General features: G+C 40.3%; 1 protein-coding gene across 11 annotated transcripts in view; it reads right to left on the bottom strand.

Moving 5' to 3' along the window:
* The window catches only part of BAZ2B (bromodomain adjacent to zinc finger domain 2B), a 113,651-nt gene that overhangs the window by 81,231 nt on the left and 11,894 nt on the right, over window positions 1–20,526 (bottom strand). For all 11 annotated transcript variants that reach the window (XM_071562472.1, XM_071562478.1, XM_071562474.1 and 8 more), the window contains exon 2: window positions 7,155–7,197. The gene's annotated coding sequence lies outside the window, so the exon portion shown is untranslated. The remainder of the gene's footprint in view (window positions 1–7,154; window positions 7,198–20,526) is intronic.

The following is a 20,526-nucleotide window of genomic DNA, read 5'->3' as shown; positions in this document are numbered from 1 at the left end:
AGAGATGCAAATCATATGAAACACGTGATTCTGATACATAACTGTTGGCACCAGGTAATCACACATACACCTTAAGTACAGGTCAAAACTTCAAAATTCACACAACTTGGCATGAATTTCCCTACCAGGTATGAGAATGCAGAAACCAGTTATTCTGCTAATAAAAGTGAACCCTCATTCTAAAACATATAGATTCAACCTCATACAGATGAAACCATATCAGCAGCACACAAAATTAAATGCTGCAAGGTGCTAAAATATACTTGAATTTTTATCAGTAAGAAAAAATGTGAACTCAGAAATTAGACTGAATTTATCAACCATATTTATCCTCTCTAACTAGACATGGCTTCCTCAATACATAGTCTCAGACTCTGTCCTTTGCTGGAATAGATCAAACAGAGATGCTCACAGCATGAAGATATTCAGAACATTAACACTGTCCAGTTTACACTGTTTAAAATATTCCAGAGAGCAGTTCACATACACAGATTTCATATAGTGCTGTATAGTAGTCCTACCTATGCACACAAACACACCTTTATGGTCAGTATTACAAAATGCTTAGTTAAAAGCTATTAACTGGCACTTCATGCAGAAATTACAAGCATACTTCAAAGCTCACTTTTAATACCTAGCAATAAAGCATACTTATGTTTTTTTCACAATGAAATACCACAAACTGTATTGAATTATGATGACTATTACTTATCTACTTTTAGGGAGTAAAAGTGGAGGACGATTTATTGAAGTACAGGAGGAACTCCTGAACACTGGAAGGTCACAGCCTCTGTGCTGAGCTGCTGAGCAAAAACATCTATGATGTTGCAGAGCTGCCATTTTTCTTCCTTGACAAAGCCTCCATCTGCCACAGAGCCATTTACAGCCTCAGAGTCAGAATATCAATGATTTCCAACGATTCTGCGAGTCTGCTCTCACCTTGGCATCACCTCTGTAACACATCTCAAGCAGATGATACACACAGCCCCTCAAAAAGCTCCCAGTCCATGCTTTATTCAGCTGATATGCATTTAAGCAGAACTCTTCACATATCATTTCCTTAGTTCCTTTGAATTGTGCCAGAATATTAAAACTTCAAATTCTACATCTTTTTCATTGCTGTGTTCGCCTTAAATAAATTACCTTTGGAAAACCTAAAAAGAAAACCTTTTGAATACTGAGAAAACATACAAAACGAGTTAGAAAACATCTGACAGTTTTAAAATCTGTACTTTGCATACATGCACAGCATTGCAATCTACTTTTTTCTTTTCCCAATAAACAGAACATGCCTGGTAAGATCCTTATTACAGACCTCCATGCAAAGAAACTATCATAGTTTCAGTGAAACCAACAAAACTACATTCGGCTCTATGTCTCTTGATGTATATATAAAGTGATTTTTAAAAAAATTTCCAGGTTAGAGCTGAGTCAAAACAGGAAAGAGAATTTTGCCTTTTTGAATGAGGACCTAAAGAATTTGGTCCTCAGACAAAACAGATTATACCTGGCCTGATAAAACCAGTCACAGACACAGATACACACACACACACACACACACATGCACACATAAACTCTCTGTCAAGTATGAGAACACACACTCCATCACCAGGCTCATTACAACGTGACTTTAATGAAGTATTATTAGATAGCAACTTTGGGAGTCTTGAAATGCAGATAAATGTCGGAACTCTAGACAAGTTTTAACACATGCAAATCTGCAGCTTGCTTTTACAGTGGAACTGGGCCTCAGAAGAGACCATTTTGTGTTCCAAATACCTGTGCAAGCACACACATTGCACAGCCACATCTCCAGCTGCTCCCTCACTAACCAGTAAATGTATAGCAGCAAAGTATTTGAACACTAGATGAAGCTTGCAAGCACCTTTATGAAAATTTACTTAATAACACCTGCAAAGCACATATTTTGCAATCTGAACTTTACCTCCCATTCTTTCTTTTCATTATGTCCTTACTTCCTCCTATTACAGAACTTACAGTGTCAACACCTTGATAATTTGAACCTGTTCTATTTCTATCTGTTCTCTGCCCACTTCACTTTGTTCAGACTGCATTTGGTATTCCAAAAATAAGCAGAATTGAAACCCAGGATATTTTTCTAAATTTGTATGGAAAACAATGTCTCCTCATGTCCTCAAGTACCTTGCCCCCTAGAATTTCTCTGGCTAAATCCCCCTGGGGCTTAGGCAGACTGCACTGTAAGGCTGAACTAGTTCAGGTGTTACCTCTGTGCCTGCCTTAGGAAGGTGGGATCAGATGTCCACGGATACATATCCCACATGTTTATTTGATGACTGGCAGGTATTCACTTGACAGTCTCATATCACACCTCTCACTCCAAAACCCCCCAAACCAACCAAGCAAAAAACCCCACCAAATGTGTTCAGTTTTCCACCTGCTATCAATATGTATTTTGCTACTTACCTTGTCTGCAACTGAACTACCTCTACCCCAGTCTCCTCATTGGCACTCACTACTTTGGGTTTTCAGTGCTGTTAAAGTGTGCTGACAAACTATACAACACAAGGGAGCACCTGCATGACACAGACTTTCTCTGAGATTAACACAGAGCAGCACTTCATTGCTCACTCATTTTTGCACTTGAAGAGCCAAACCTGAAGAAGGGCACCAAGCTGCATCCAAATTTAAGACAACTGCTCCCAAACTGAGGAAAACCAGGCTCAACAGAAAAGCAACGTAGCACATCTTTGAGAGGATGTACCATAAGGCAGTAAGAGCTAAGAAGAAGCCAGGTAAGATATTCAGGCATGGCCAGATCTGAGGGACAGCACCAAGCTAAGAAAGATCTCACTGAGGACACAGAAGGACAGAGGTAAAAACAAACGATGAGCACAGTTAGAAATTCAACACCTCTCAGTCTTACATGACAGCTTTCTTTCTACCACTACACATTCCCTGCAATCCATTCCTTAGGAAAGAGGCAAAGGGGAAGAAAAGGAACATAGTTAAGAATTCTGTAGTTAATATAGAATCATTCAGTTGTGTAGACTAGAAAGATCTTACAGGGGTCATCTGGTCCCATCTCCTGATCAAAGCCCAGCTAACTTCAAAGTTAAATGAAGTTGTTCAGAGCCCTACCAGTGAACAAGATACAGCTTTTGCAAATTCTCTGAGCACCCATTTCAGTGTTTCACAGAACCACAGGCTGGTCTGGGTTGAAAGAGACCTCCAAAGATCATCTAGTCCAACCCCCTCCCATGAGCAGAGGCATCTTTTACTGGACTGGGTTGTCCAAAGCCCCATCCAATCAGCTTTTGACCACTTCCCAGGGATGGGCATTCTGCTACTGCTTCAACATGTCCTGCTAGGCAAAAATTTCTGAAAACAAACCTTTTTTACTTATTTACCTACAGTTAAGATCAATTGTTTCATGGAGTACTGATGTTGCAAGCACCAGAATAGAGATACACCCACAAATGCAGACTAAGCCAAGGGCTTGTGCCTTTCCCATGTCATTGAAGAGGTTCTACTCACCTGCTCCCCTGATCAACTTGTTCTGTTTACACACTTGTTTCCCGTAACATACACATTTAAGCTCTTCCAGTTGTCAAGTTAGAAAAGCTCTCACTCTTTATTCAACCAGTTGCCTTCTAAGTTTTGAATCTTTTCATTCCACTATTTTCTTTATTATCACAGGATTTGCTACCTACCTTAAAATAAGGCAGTAAGTAATGTAAGTTTAGTTTTGCTTAAGGAATTTTAAGACTTTAAAAATATAAGCAAATATAAAATTACTGACAGTAATATTATGAATTCTGGTACACAGCAGAAAAACTCCAAGACAGTCTTTTCTTGGCAATTTGCTTCTATATTTTAAAACCAGTAACTGCAATGGACTTTTAGTGGATCTGACGGCAAGAAAAACTCTTCACACTTTTTCTGTTGCAGTTTGACTTCACACATCCAGCCACCAATCCCAAGTAGGCCAACGTACACTTTGTCACCGTGAAAAGAAACCAGGTAGTTTTCAAAACCTGTCAAATCCTTAATTATGCTTTCTGTAGAAAGCTTCATTTCTGAATCTTTTAACATTTTGCTCTTCTTTGCTGGTTTTTTACCTCCACCCTCCCCTTCAAAAAAACGGAGAAGGTTCCCTTCAGTGCAGATCTCGCCCACGAGGATTCTTCTGCAAACAACAACATTCACCAACTCCAGTACTCCTCTAACAGCAACGTCCCTCAGACCTGCCTTGTCATCACAATCTCGGTTAAAGGGGCCTCACTTCTTAACTTCCTAACTTAACTCCAGAAAAGTTTGCTCAGCCTTCTGCTGAGCTGACCTTTTACTTTTAGCTCATTTGTTTCATTATAGACATTAATAACTTGCTTAGTTACAACCATATAAAAAATTTTTAGAAAGTATTATCTGCCCAACTTTCAAGTACTGTGTCAACATTCTAAATTATCTGTTTCCACAAATAAAGTGAGACTGTTAAATTCACCACCGCCACCTTTTGGAAAAAGTAAAAAGAGCCTCAATTAGGAATTAAAAGAATTTTGTGTTTTGGGAGCAGAAAAAAAAAACAAACAAATAAACCAACAACCAGCTGCACAGCTCAGAACACAGAAGGAATTATTACTTGCCATTTTTCCTAATCTTTTCAAGCTCTCTTGAGCAACCTCTTTGTTACAAGGAGGGCACACTGAAGTGCCATTTCTGTGTGTGGATGGAAGGGCTGCTTTTGCTCCATGGAGAAGGAAGGATGTTCTGTAAACTAAAGAACTGATTGTATTCACAGAAATGCTGGAGATGACTAAGGACATGGGGTTTTCTGCTTATTCAGAGATTTGATACTTTTCATCCTTCACAAAAGAAGTTACAGTTGGACATAAACACACAGGCAAAACAAACTGGCACACTGAGTTAGTACCAACAGACAGCCCTAAGTTAAAGCTTGTTGAAAGAGAGAGATCTATGCCTGGCTATTATTCTCTTGCATTTTTTAATGCCTACAGGAAAACTCATTAAAAAGCACAAATCTTTCTATAACTTTCTCCTGTTCTTCTCCAATTGTTTATTTAAAAGGAGGAAAGTTACGCTGAACCATTTATTGAGCACCTTCTCATTTTCTCAGTAAGGCACTTTTTGGTTCAATTCATCCTAAGGTTTCCACACAGTAACAGAGGCAGCTGGCATCTTGCATCCCATGGTTGTAGGTCTAGGAAAAATTGCCCCACAAAGTAGGATCTAGACTTACTTGTAGGTAATAACTGCGAAAACATTAAGGAGGAAGTTAAGAGACAAACTTTTAACCCAACCAATGCATATGTATTCTTAATGGGACTGTATCTCCTCCCCAGGGCAAAGGCCTTCTTTGTTTTAAACAAGATTTCACAAGTCAGGAATTTAAGCAGGTTTGGCTTTTCCAAGCCAAACATACAGGTAATGTTTACTACCAATTACATATTACATCCCTTATCACCTACAAAACTGAAAGCTGCTTCTAGAAAAATTCACTATCTTTCTTCAGACACTGGAGGCTGAGAAGGCAACAGTCTCAGGGCATCCCAGCAAAAAATGTTACCTCACTAACGAGGTTCAGCTTTTATGAAATTAAGGCTTTTTCATTAAAACAGCTCACCTTATAGGAACTGGCAGTATAGGACTCCATTACAGGAAGTTTCACAGTATCTGATATGGGCAGTAAATGTTAAATCCTAGATAAAGTATTTGTATTTCTATTATTGCAAATTACTTAATGACTTTCCTAGTTCTGCTTTTTAATTTTTTAAATGGTTCAGAATGCTGTTCCTGACTTCAAATAAGCAGGTTATCCCACCTCCTGCCCTTACCTGCTCTTTGTCACTGACTGCTAAGCAGTATCTTCACTTTAATTCACTTGATCCCTCCTATTCAATAGATCCACTGTCTCCATATTAACCTATTCCCTCTTTGAATTCAGCAGCTGTTGATGCTCGTCCCATTCCTGTTAACACTGTATTAAGTCACAAGTAGTGGCTGTAACAGCTCCTCTGTCTGCACTGTACAGAAAGCACTTTGTAAACTCAAGCTTTTAAAATTTAATCTTAAAAATTATTTTAATCAGCATGCAAAACCGATTGATTTAGACTTCTTTTTCTCCTACTGTCAGTGCAAATTTTATCTCTACTGATTGTAAAGTTACGTCTGGGATAAGGGCAAGAAGGGCACTACTGAAACGTGAGACTCACACAGGATCACACAGTCCTGAGCCTGGGACCCAAACAAGGCTCTCAGCAGCCAATGGATCCCATTGCTGTACATAGGCTTAGAATGTCTTTACAAATCTAAGTACCTTACTCACTATTTTCACAGTACTTTATCATAAGTATATGAAGAATTGATGGTCAATATGAGCTACATGAAAACAATAAATGTGAAAATCCTAACAAAGGTATTTCAGATTTCCCTCCCCTGTTTTATGAACCTCACAGACAGGAAATCAAGCAGCAGTTAAGAAGCGCTCCTGAAAGTTGCATTTATGAGCTAAACAGGCAGGCTTTCTGCTAAAATCTGTGTTGGCTGTCACTGTTAACTTTGTCCAAAGCCAAGGAGTGGAGTAAGGCACAAACAGGTTTTTTGTTAGCTATCCTGAAAAAAACTCAAGCAAACTGATGGAAATGCAAAATTCTTCATTTCCTTGTAGTCTGGTAAAAGGGTGTAACTCCTCATCGAGCAAAATATCATGTCTTCTCTGACTACACAAAATGCTTTTCAAAGCCACAAAAACTGACTTTGGAATCCAAAATCTCAGCGCAAACTCTCAATTAGTTTTAAATATTCCCTAAATTGTGTAACATCAGACACCAAAACTACTAACAGTATACACTAAAATTACATTCTATTATATTTCAAGCCTACAGGCAAGGTAATCCAGAGAATGACAACAGTACTGTGGACATGAATTGCTGAAGTCCTACTCAATAGTTAAACCCAAAGCCACAAACGTAATTGCACTGATGGACTAAAACTCTGTAAATTTTAGTTAATGCTGTGCTGAACGTCTGGCTGGAACCAGGACCTGGATGCAGATTGTAGCACTAAGCTATGCAGTAGGTAACACTGTCCTTTTCCCTGTATGACCCATCCCTCCCAGAAAACTCTCAGAGTGCTTTTTGCTGCAGCTCACTTACCGTGAGGAGCGTGGTCAGTTCTAGGACATTGCTGGTTTGCAACCTGAAAACAGAAAACAATTAATGATCGGCTGAGTCATCAAGTCACTTTTACAAGGACAAAAGACACATCAGAAAGAACAGTAAAAATTCTCAAAAAAAAGTATGTGAAGCATTTCCAGCATAGTGAAAACTCTTTTTTTCCCACTGCCAGATACGAAGCCATTTCAACAACAGCTGAAGCCAACTGTTACATAATCACACTTGGTTTGTTTGCAACCAGCAGTTTAAATACACATCCCCATGCTCCTCTTACTAAATTGTGAATGAGATGGTGCGATGTGTTCCCCTTTGACGTACACAGTAAACCAAAGAAATCTTTCTGTTAAAATGGCAGGAAAGAAAAAATTCTGGCCTCCCAAAATTCAATGAAAATTCTCCCATTTTGTTCTAGTAGAACCAGAGTTTCATTCCATTAGAGATGCTCTCCAGCATGAGGATTTCAAGTTCTCCTCATGCTGTACGAATTCAGAAGCGTGTCTGTGTCAGTACAAAATCACATATTTCACTGAACATTTAAAACTGAAAGTAATTTTGAACACTTGTTTGGATTGTTTATGTCCCAGACTTTTTTCCCTGGGTACATGAAGTTTTTCTAAACTCACAGTTCACACAGACTGTATAGGACACAGAGAACAGCCACTTCAGGAAAATGTTACTTGCTAAAGTAGTAGAAATCCTAATACTTCCTAAAATTCAGTGAAATTTTAGAGTTTGATATTTTAAAAATATCTTCCATAGCCTTCAACATGTAGTTATTCTACAAAGCTCAGAGAGCTCTCTTGAGCTACACTGACAATTTTAATTAAGCAAATATGTGTAATTGCCTATGTATCAAAAATGTTAATAAAATGGCATTTCAGAGTTTTTAGAAAACAAATGGGCAGAAAATTGGGCATTTTCACACTAGATTTTTTTCTAAAGCATCACACTGATGGAAGCAGGAAGTTCTCCTATCTCACCATGGCACAGTCAAAAAATCACATTAGTAAATTTGCACAAACAAAACTTCAGTCATCTGCTGGAGCAGCAACTTCTCTTACAAAGTCAGGCGAGTGAAGTAACAATTTAAATCTAGGCAGGCAGTTGCATCAACAACAGCCAGGGTTTTTTAATTTAATCTTAAATTACAACCTGTAAATGTGTGGGCATTAAAACCAACTGCTTTTTTGTTTGTCACGGCAAACAATGTCCAGCCGCACTCCCAGGCCTGCCAGGAAAACAATGGGTATTTTTCTCCCTTGACAAAGGACAGCCAGGAACAAATTTCCTCTCAACAGTCAGTGGCAACAGCATCAACCTTTCTCCCACGCAGAAATCTTGACATGAGTATTCCCCTTCTCTCCCCCACTGCCATACTTTGACAACATCAAAAACCTCAACCTACTAGAACCAAAACAGGAAGATAGAAGAGATGGAAGACAACACTACACAGTAATTACACAATTTAAAAAGTGGAAGCAATTCATTAGACAGAGGAAAAACTTTAAAAATTATGTATTTTGCTACACTCTCAACCATCCTATTGGCCGACTAGAGCCCTCACCTGTCCGCCAGAAAGCAGAAAACAAAGTTGTATTTCTTAGTTTCTAAGTTGAAAACATGGTGTTCCCTGAGTTATCTGAAGCTGAAATCTCAAGTACCCACTCTCTGTTGAAATTCTGCACACTCCACTTCTGGCTAATCTATTCCTGTGGCCCTGCTGAGTCTGGGCTCTGGAATCAGTCCTGAAGGCACTGAACAGTCCCCAAAAGCTGCACCTTGGTGCAAAGGTTAGAGGCTCAGTAGAGCTGAGGACAGTGCAAAGAGCTCTGAAGTTCTGCCTGCACGCCCCAGAACGATAACCAGGCCCTGAGACAGGCAGGGACCTGCACAGCTCCAGCCCTCAGCCTGGGATCCCGCTCAGAGAGAAGGGAAAGGCACCCTCGGACCAACCACACCGGCAAAGAGCCTGCTCGCTTCCCACGGGGAACAACTCTAGGACAAGGGAAGACTGGGAGGAAAGAAAAGTCTCCTTTTTTATCCTTAGTACATGGAAAGGGCCAGGACTCGGAAAAGTCTCTGCAACTTTACTAGAAGCACAACAAATTGTAAACAAAGTCTCCCCAAGAAACTGGAATAGGGACTTAAGACACGGAATACAAAAGATGCCATGACTGCAAGCAGAAACAGGTTAACAGTTTTAAAACCAGGTGCCCAAAACCACAGACTGGTTTTGGCCCAGCATCCAAAGCACCCAGTGAACAGGTGCCCCAAGTGCCAAACTAAGCTAGACCTCAACAGGGAGGGTATGATTTGGCACGAACTTGAGGAAGTTATATAACACCAACTTCTCTAGCCAGTAGAAGAAAAACTACCTTAAGGGACCAAGAATATTGTTTCAGACTAAATATTCTCTTCCTTGACATAACTGCACATACACACACATGGAAAGCTCAGGATTTACTATTTAATTGAACAAGAAGATAAGTCCTTGAAACTAGTTTTTTCTTCCATTTAGTACTCACAGTTATTCCATTAAAGCCCAACAGGAAAGCATTTTTCTGGTTTATTTTTAAATTTGTTTTTAGAAGCAATTACTACCAAGTAAAAAACAAAGTATCCTCAAACACAAATTCCTAATGCAACTTGAGAATAAAAGGCCAGAAACAGCCAGTTTTTCACACCCAATGGAGACAGGTGGAAGTTGAATATTTAAAATAACAGAAAGAACAGAAAACTTAGTCAATGGAAGAATGAGACAGTTAGTGTGTACAAAAGTGATTTTATTGTTTATTTTCAAATTTCATTACTAACTATGCAACATTGATGTAACCTAATCAGGTTTTCCTGTATTATTTCCTCATTGTGTACCCAGTAAAGAAAAAGGAAGCTTCCTTTGCTTAGTATTAGCACATAAATGGAGCTAATTGAGGTCTGACTCCAGTGGGAAGACAGGCTGGCGGGAATTCTCACCTTTGTTATTGTTATCACTTTGCAAGATGGGTTTTAAAGCAAGACTAGAATAACTGGTTTCCATTCTGGCAACGGCACCTTCCCAGTTAAAGCAAAACTGAGTGTCTGAAAGCACTGCAGAATGCAGCAAAACCTGCACCATTTTCATAAGCTGTGAGGGAAGGCCTTTTCTTTCTTGAACTACGATTTGCCTCTTTCCCTGACACAAACAGTACACAGGATGTGCCCATCTTTTAAAAACTAACTTGGTGCCCTTTTGAGTTATACTGCAAGGACAGAGTGAAAGAACAGAGGCCTCCCTGGCTGTCATTACTAACTCAGCACTTGTCTGCTCCAGAATTTGACTGTGACAGGACAGCAAGAGAGTTATGGCATTTATAAAAGACTGAAAAAGTGAGATTAGGGAACTTGCTCAAACTATTTCATACTTCTATTAACATCTGCAGCCAGCAGTTCTTGAAAACCTTATAGAAAGAACATTCGATAAAATGGGCGCCCTTGTACCCTACAACTTGCCAAAGTAAAACTGAAGCAAGTTTCTCTATATCAGACCAGATATGCCATTTTTGATAGTTTTAAAAGGCTTAGCAGTAAAGTCATTAATACCTATTAAAGACTAACACATGACATTCTTCTTGAAAATCCCCTCTACTGGAATAGTCAAAAGGAAAAGAGACGTCATGGCCCTAAAATACAGTTTTAGAAAAGTAATCTGATTAAAAAGAACCCCACGCATTTTTAGAATTATTTTTTTAAATATTTCTATTTCCTTTGAAGAACTAATGGGAACAGCACACTACCAAAAACTAACTCCTCGATCAAATTTCCTTCCTTCCTATTCCACACCACACAATCCTCCTCATAATGGATCAAATGCCATCTTCAATTTGGTTTCCTTCTCCAATCTTTATATTCCTCAGGTTTTCAGCCTAAAACCGTTCTTCATCAGCTTAGCCCTACTAGTTTGAATTCTACAATTTCTCTGTTCTTTACATCATTTTCTTTGGAATTTGTGGCCCACGGGGCAGGAGTATGCAAGCTCTCAGCTTTTAATTTTGCTGAATTAAACCAGCTTCAGCTCTTCCAAACCCTTCCGTAAGTCTCCAAATTTCCCTCAGAATCCTAGTGTCTGTTCTCACCTATTTTATTTCACATTTCCTGAGTATGAACAATGCTTACGGTACAAAAGAGAAACCCGCTCTATTGCAGCCGAGGCCTTTTCAGGACACTGGCAATGCAGCGATGATGGAGGAGAACCATCAGAGCCACTGCACAGAAGGTTTCCCACGCAGAGATGGCACGTTCCCCTCAGCCACTCATCCCAGTACTGCCCATGGAGACAGAGCTGTCACACGCTCCCCTGCTGTCCTGCAGAACCCGTCACTGGAGAAGATCTTGACAGCTTCTGCTGCACCTTCTGAACAGGAATAGTGAAACTGGGAGGGGGTGGGAAATGGGCATCCACCAAAAAAACCACATACTGAAACCTCTTCAATTTTATCAAGTTCTGCTCAGTCTCATTTCTTCAAGATCTTCTTGCTTCTTCCACTCATTGGCAATTGTACATTCCTCACGCCATTGGGTATTTGAAAGGAGAAACACAAGCATAACTCCTATTCATGCAAATTGCCCTGGTTTTCCACACTATTACTTTGTCAGTCCTCAAAACACCAACCACTCTTCAGCCTCATTGGACGAAATTCTGGAAGTGGCAGAAAACGAAGGCCTTTGCCCACATTTTAACTTTACCCACATTTTAACGTTGTGCAAACAGAATGAAGAAATGTTAATTCAGTTTCATTGTACTACGAAATCATCTTCTGAGCAGCAGAAAATGGGAGTTGTCCCTTTTTATGACAAACCTCCTAAGAGCGAGAGGCCACACCTTCAGTGAGAAGGTGGCACTGCTTTGTGAGAGCAGGAGCCACAGCAGCTCTTGGGTAGGGCAGCACCTGACCCCTCAGTGGGCACACTGAGCCCCTCTGTTGCAGAGGAAATGCAGGACTTGGCCAGTGCCAGAGCACTGCAGGCAGCAATAATGAACGGGCCCCAAGATGCCTGGGGCTCTGGCCCACAGGGCCACTGCATCCCTTAATCCAAGGAACTTTCCTGTGCAGCTGCAGACTTGTCCCATATTCGGTTCCTGTGCACAGAGATCCACTGCCATGGAGTCATTTGGGTTGGAAAAGGCCCAGCAATGCCAAGGCTACCACTAACCATGTCCCCAAGTGCCACATCCACAGGGCTTTGAAATCCTCCCAGGGATGGTGTCACGACCCGCTCCTGGGAAGGGGACGGGGGTAACCGAGTTTGTTTTTAATCATTCCCTTTGGGGTGGATTAAAGTGAAAAGACACTATATAATCGGTGTTTATTTTGACAATTCCATATAGTGTGACATAGAAAATAACCTTAGTGGGGGGGAAAAGATGCATAGGGGGAAGAAAGACAGGAGAAGGGTCCAGAACAGCAGGGAAAAAGAAGAGATGAGAGAAGGTGAGAATGGAAAGGTTACACAGTCACCGCCCAGGGATCCAGCGTTGCATCTCAGCAGTCCTGCAGGCGGGGGGGTGAAGAACAGAACCCAAATGCCCAAAGTTACCAGTCCATTTTTACACCCTCAGCATGCCCTCTGCACCTCCCTCCGAGTCAGGGGGTTGTTTTCCATGAAGCACCATCGCCAGCCGGGCTGCGAACCCCCACAGGGCAGGGCAGCGGCTCTTCTCGCCTCTTCAGGCTGCACACCTGTAGCACCGGAGGAAGGGATGGGCACAACTGCCCATCACGGGTGTAAAGCAAAACTCAAAAGCCTGCGAAGTCTCTTAGAATGCATAAATCATTAACCGTTTCAGTCTCTGACAGATGGGGACTCCACCACTGCCCTGAGCAGCTGTGCCAGGGCTGGACAGCCCTTCTAGGAATAAATTGTTCCTAATATCCAACCTAAACCTCTCCTGCCACAAAACTGTATTATAACATGAAGTAAATACCCTCTAGACAGAGTCCTTATTCTCCTCTGAACCATCATCTTTCTTTAACTCTCCATTAATTTAAATTAAATTAATTTAAATTTGTTTGACTATTTTCAAATATTTTTAAAATATTACTAGTTCTCGTAACAAAGCAATTACACATTATTTGACTTCCAAATGCTGAAAATCTCTATATTCAGTCTATGAAGAACACAGAAGATTCTCCTTTGTGCTTATGTCTTTCAGTGCAACAGCCCACAAAAGCACAGCAAACAGATCTTTAGTTCAGTAGTATTAAAAAAATAATTCAACTTGTAAGTCCTTTTTGCATTCTTCAGGTAAAGTGTGTCTGCAAAACATGCCACTTTTGCAGAATCATTATCCTCTTCCTAAAATAGAATTCAAGTTAAAAAGTAAGAAAGTTAAGAACACTGAGATACGGGGGTTTATTCACATTGTTGACCAGTTTGTGCAGGTTGACAAGGTAAGATTCCTACACTCAGCTACCAAGAAAAACAATCCCTTTGGAAGAAACAAAAGCTGCAGGGACTGTCCAGCTCCATCAGCACATCAGACACACCTTTGCCATGAACCTTCCACACCAGGACCTACACCTCGGTGGTGGCTGAAAGCAATGACATCAGCTATGACAAGGGCTACATCATGGTGAGCTATTTTGATCAAGATTCAAAACTTGTGAAAAAATTATCTTTTGGCAAAGCTTGCCCAAGGGTGGTGACAGGTTTCTGCATCACTTAATTAGTTTTCATCATTCCCACATTCTCCAGACAGAATTCTTCTCTGACTCAGCACGCACAGGGATTAGCAAGCACACTTATGACTAAAAAGTGGGGCCATCCTACGTAACCTCCCTGTGTGTCACTCCCACACATTTGAGAAACCAGAATTATGCCAAGGCTATTCACTAACAAGAGGGTACATGTTGATTAACAACTCTTATCGTGCCAGTATAAAGTGAAGAAAGGAACACTGTCAGTCAAAACTGCTCCCCTTCCTGTCACTGCCAGCAGCGGAAAAGAAAAATGTGAAAAGAAATTTTTCTTCTAGCAAAGGAAGTTCCATTTCATCCTTTAACATCCATTTTGGTCAGAACAACAAGATAAAGTGAGAATTACTGCACTGGAGGGACTTGATGGTCTGTTTGAAGACTGACGTTGAGAGTGTGGTGTTTGCCCTGCAATGCTGTGAGCTCTTGAAAAGCAGAAGGGAGCAGCAGGACAGGACTGCAGCACTCCTGCAGCTGCCAGAAACACCCAGGAGTTGTTCTGCACAGTGCCCCAGTACCCAGAAATCCCAGTCACAAACAAAACTTCACTGCATTTTAGGTGACTCAGAGAACCTGGACAGTACTAAAGAAAGAAAAAATCACACAGATACAAATATGGTGGGAAAAGAGAGAAAACAAGGATGAAAAAAATCAGTCAAGGGGAAGAACATAAAAAACCAAACCCATTAGAAAGTCGAAAAGGTCTTTTTTTTGTTTGTTTTTCAAATTAGGAACAAAAATGCAAGGCAACAAAAATGGGGGGAAGGGTATAGGAATTAAGTGACTACAACGATGATGAATACAAATAATTTGAAGTTCTTTGATATGTTGCAAATTTTCACCACCGACACAGGCACCTTTACTGGGCATGTGGTTACTCACACAGCCAACAGAGCTGAGACACACTGAAATGTCAGTAAGTCGTCCAGCACTGAAATCTGGTAACATAGGCTTAAATGAGGTGTGAAATATAGGCCTGATTCATGACTTTATCTACTACACAAGCTAATATCAAGAGTCCTACTCAGAAAACTGTAAGCAAAAGATAATTCTTCCCATGTAAAGATCTTATTCCCAGGTCCTTAACAAAGGTTCTCCAAAACTTTGAAATTTGGGGAGCTCTGATGTGACAAAACCACCTTGTATCTGCTCTAACAGAAGCAATTACCAGCCACAAGCTAAAGCACTTCATCAACCAAATGAGACTGGAAATTAACTGGTTATCAAGCACAGCTACATTTAAACATCCTTTGCATCACATCTCCTATTTGTGTATTTCCACATCAGTGACAGAAACATTGCCCTGCCTGTCAAGAATACCAATTAATGCAACTTGTAAAAATAAATTCAAAAAAGTATGTATATATATGTTTGTATATATATAGGGACACCTTCCACCAGCCCAGGGTGCTCCAAGCCCTGTCCAACCTGGCCTTGGGCACTCCCAGGGATGGGGCAGCCACAGCTGCTCTGTCCAACCTGTGCCAGGGCCTGCCCACCCTCCCAGCCAGGAGTTCCTGCCCAATATCCCACCTAAACCTCTCCTACCAATCACCTGGCATTTACAGCCCAAGATACCATGGGAGAAAAAGACCACCCATATAGTGTGACACTGAGGAGTTACTTTAGACCTAATGCAGAAACAGCATTTCTGAGGCAGAAACACGGATACTGTTTACATTTACTTGTAATTATTCTCTCAATGAGCAATACATACAAAAATTAGTTTTTCAGAACAAATCCACAAGAAATCACATGACCTGAAGCAGGTAGGACATAACGTATTTTCATAAAACAGATATCACAAATTAAAATGTAGGGGAAAATAATCCTGAGCAATGTATTTGAAAGCTTATTTGGCAGAGGACTACTGGAACCCAAAACCAAAATGACTTCCAGTAAAACCAATCTTAGATAATGCTAAGATCACACTATTTACTACATATCATGACATATATTTTACAGGCACATCAGAAAAAGACAAGAACAGATTTAACAGTAAGAACATTTTAGCAATGGAAACAGCTTTCACCCATAAATATCTGCTAAGGAACAACAACAATCCACCATCATTCTAATTCACTCTTGCCCGAGGTATCCGTATTTTTATGCACATGTCTAACACTTTTATGCACTGCAATGTTCTGCTCACAGAGATCAACAGTTGCCATTAATTCACAAATCAAGTCAATATAATACAACTCTACAATGCACACACTCTTCAGTAGGGCCAACACTTAGTTTTCCCAAGACAACAACCACAGGCTCCTGAGCTGGCATCTGTCACACCAAACAGGCCAGAGTAACACTCATTTCACTCAGCCCACGGTCCTTAGACAGCAGCAGCACATTCCCTCTGCCGTATCTCCCAATGCTGCTCTCACCTTCCGCGCTGGAGAGCCACAGTCTGTGCTTTCACACTCCCCCAGGGAAGGCTCAGACTCGGATCTCACTCCAGGGAGATGCCAAACCCAAACACCGCCAACAGAACCAGCACAACACTGAAGGACATTAAAGAAGCTGTGAAAAAAAAATACACCATACCTCACTGTATCTTCATTTTTGTTTAACAGTGTTTAGTAAAATATTTTCTTTGAATTAAAAATCTTGCAGTACACTTTGTTAGTTTACATCACTACTGCACTTAGGTCGGAACGTTGCTCTGACTGCGTTTAATAATCACAGTGGAAATTCCAAGATAATGAATCAGACAGTATGTTTCTTAGCTACATGTATAGTGAAGGCAGCATTACTTTTCCAAACAACCACAAATTATGTAAAAATGGGCTTTGTTATTACAAGCAGGGTTCTGTTGGGTGTTTTGTTTGTTTTTTTAATATTTGTTAAATTTCTGAAGTTTACAGCCTTACCAAAAGAAGGCCCTGCAGTGGGTAAGCAAACTTGAGCACTGCAAAGATCAAAGGGAAACACAGATCTTCTTAGTTTTAAAAATCACAGTATGTTTATATATTACCCATTAAGTCTTCATATTTGCAGAAATGTTATTAAAAGGTGGAATTACAACTATAAAAGATTAAACTAGTGAACAAATTTTATCAAATTAAAACAGTATATTACTCTCCAGGAACAATAAAAGGCTTCAGATTGGTCAATGTGCAAATAATCACATCAATGGCAATAACAAAGCCTGTATGACACAACCCCAGCAGTACTAATGGACATCTTCATTTGTTTATCCCTAAACCATCGAGACATGACATGAGCCATCTAACAGGCACAGAGAGCTGATTTATCGTATCACCTGGTGAGTACAAACATGTTACCTGAAAAAAGCAAATAATCCACACCAGTGGGTGAAGTCTATTCCGTCCCTTGCTACAGAAAGTTCCCTTCCCTGAAGCTGAAAGACAAAGCAGGTACCGCAACAGAGATGACCGCACAAAAATCTGGAATAGAACAGTTCTGCTGCTCCCTGGCAGCACATGAACTGTAGTTGACAGAATGGAGCTACAGACATGAATGTCACATATTTGGGGTTTGCACAGATAAATTGGAATGGAAGCAATTGTTCTGTTTTGGGGGAAAAACAAAGGAGCAAATTTTAGTAAAAGAAAAAAACAATTTCTCTCCAGGTTTTCGCTAAGATAGAACTTGGTAAATATATGCAATAATCCATCAAAGACAGAATTGAAGAACTTCCTACTAAGCTTATAATAAAAGTTTAATATACCCCATTTTTATTATTCTGAGGAAAAGCAATAAAAAGAACAGAAGTTAAACCTACAATGCTCAGGATTCGCTGTATTCACACTGTTTATCATGAAGTTACTAAAACCATCTGTGTCAACATTCTCTTCTAACATGATATAACAGCAGCACAAAAAAAGCCATTTTGTACTTGCCATATTTGTCGATTTCCTTCAGGCACACTTTTATCAAGTCCTCCTGTCTCAGGACATTGTGCATTAAATGTCCAAAGAGTATAAACTAAGAAATTACAGAACAACAAGAAGTTATCTTGTTGAAGATCGCACTGGGTACCTTGTATTTTTAAAACACATGCATGTTATTCCAGTGAATCCTAAAGACCTCAGAATTTTAGAGTTTGTTGATTTTAAGACTGGAGCAACCTTCTACTTTTCTGGTCAAAATTTGACTCTGCATGCTCTCCTAGTGTCATTTCAACCCAAACTAAGTTTAAACAGCTCACCAAAACATCCTAAAATATACGACAAGTGACACAGAATCCCAGAGTGGTTGAGACTGAAAGGGAGGTCATCCTGTCCAACCCTCTGCTCAAGCAGTGCCTCAAAACAGCTGCCCAGGACTGCATCCAGACAGCTCTGAGCACCTCCAGGGCTGAAGACTCCGCAACATCTCAGGGCAAGCCATGTCAGCACTCAGTCCTCTCACAGTCAAGAAGAGTCTCCTGGTGTTTGGGGAAACCTCCCGGAACAGGTCAGGTTGGATGTGACCACAGATCACCTGGTCCCACCTCCCTGCTCGAGCAGGGCCATCCCAGAGCACACGCCACAGAGCCCCCCGTGTCCCCCCCTGCCTGGGGCTCCTGTGCTGTCACTGGGCACCATGGAAAGAGCCAGCTCCGTCCCCTTTGCACCTTCTCTTCGGGTATTTGTAGGCACTGAGGGGACTCTCCTGAACCTTCTCTCACCTGGAAGGAAGAGTTCAAGCTCCCTCAGCCTTTCTCCACAGGACAGATGCCCCAAGTCCCTTCAACATCCTAATGGCCATTTTTGGACACTATTCCGTAGCTCCATTTCTTCCACACTGAGGAGCTCAGCACCACACACAGAACTCTACAAATCTCACCCCATCCCTCAACATGTACTTCAAGCAGTGAAATGCCATAATGAATTATGGCAACAACCTACCAATTATGATAATTCTTCTGGCATAAAGCATTATAACAGTTCAAAGAAAGAGAATTTGCATACAGATGTTTCTCCATTACTGAAAAACACAGTTCCATGGTATTAATGAACAAAAACACTGAGATAGTGTTGTGGCACCAAAACAATAGTCTACAAGACATACCTGGAAGTTGAATGGATAAAGCAAGTCAGCAATCTTACTAGTCTAAAATAAAATTGAGAATTAGGTATGAGTGATGGACTCTGCTGCCAGGAGTGCCAGAGTTTTTCTATACTCCCTCAGTTTTGCTGAAACTATGGTGTAAATCTTGGCCACATATGAGAAGGGGGAAAAAACAAAAAGAAACAAAAAACACCTGTAAGTTTGACACACAGAAAACAGAGAGTCTAAAATAAGGAGCTAGTGGTAGTCATACATGTTTTAATTCAAACCATTCATATACACTACATTCATTATCCCAGCAACATTCTACTACAAAAGCAATGTACTAGACACTGTACTGGGCTTCTAACAATGACAGTAAATGAACAGCAGCAAGGATTACAGCAAACCTGAAGACTTTATTAATCAGTACCTATTAAAGATCTATTATTTGTACTTCAGATTCTTTTTCTTCTGCTTCCCAGCTCTTTCAGAGCAAAATAACCTTGCAAGTTCTTTCTTCTGCTCTGTGAGCTTTCAGGTTCAGGATAAGAACACAGTTTTGACAGGGTAACTTAAGAATCTGTAGAAGGAAGTTGATTGCCCAGTGACTGAATGAGAAAATAAAGAAAGGGCACTAAAACCTGAACGCAAGGGAGCACTGCAGGGCACGGGTGCCAAGAGGCCAGAAGCCACCTGAAGTGCCAAGAGTTTCTTAGTAGAAAATCCTTGTCTTTTGATTTCTTAAAGGCTAGAGAATGAAACTTCCACTGCTGCTTAGCACTAATTAACTCTGCTACTAATAGAATTCAAAGCACATCTATCAAGAACATCAATGGAAACGCTAAGCCCTTTTTAAATATTGCCCTAAGTATCAACTGGTATCTAAGTATCTCAAACAAAAAAACACTAAAGCCAATTAGTAATTATCCACTATGGAATAGTTTGAGGGGTTTTTTTAGCACACTACATTTATTTAAAAGGAAAGACTGTCAAGATATAAATTTGTTCTAAAACTTAAGACACTTGCTTTCAGTTTGGCATCTACAGAGACCTAGTCACGTGACCTCTGACTGTTTCATTATGGCTCATTAAAAATAAGCAGGAAAGCAAGCAACAGGCAAGTTGAAAATTAATCATCCTGAGCCCATATACTTTAAAAGACACGCTTTATGATTATTGCACTGGTTGCTACATGTAAAAATATTCCATTATTAAAAAGATTAAAAAGAAACAAATACATGTTTTAAGAAACTAAGCTTCTCTTCAAATTCCATAGAAATTGTAGTCTTACGCTTTTGCTGTTTAAAATTGGTTAAATTGATACTGGTCTAATGGCACCTGACTTCTGTTTGATGAATCAAAACATATTGAAACCTTTTTTAAGCAATAATATAATTACTTTTATTCTAACATCAACAGAATTCCTGGCACATGCATGAACCAATGTGATTTATATTACAATAAAAGCAGCCATTTATGCAGCAAGTCTGACTCTCGCTGGTCTGGCTTCCAGTTTACAGGACGGAGTGACTCAGGTATGATCCACCCCATCACTGTGTTCCATGGCACTGGGGGGGCAGGTGGAGACTTCACTGCCATTAAAAAATAGCTATGACTATACT

The sequence above is a fragment of the Pithys albifrons genome, chromosome 8, assembly GCF_047495875.1.
Source record: "Pithys albifrons albifrons isolate INPA30051 chromosome 8, PitAlb_v1, whole genome shotgun sequence".
Taxonomy (NCBI): Eukaryota; Metazoa; Chordata; class Aves; order Passeriformes; family Thamnophilidae; genus Pithys; species Pithys albifrons.
This window is presented reverse-complemented; position numbering and strand designations above follow the sequence as displayed.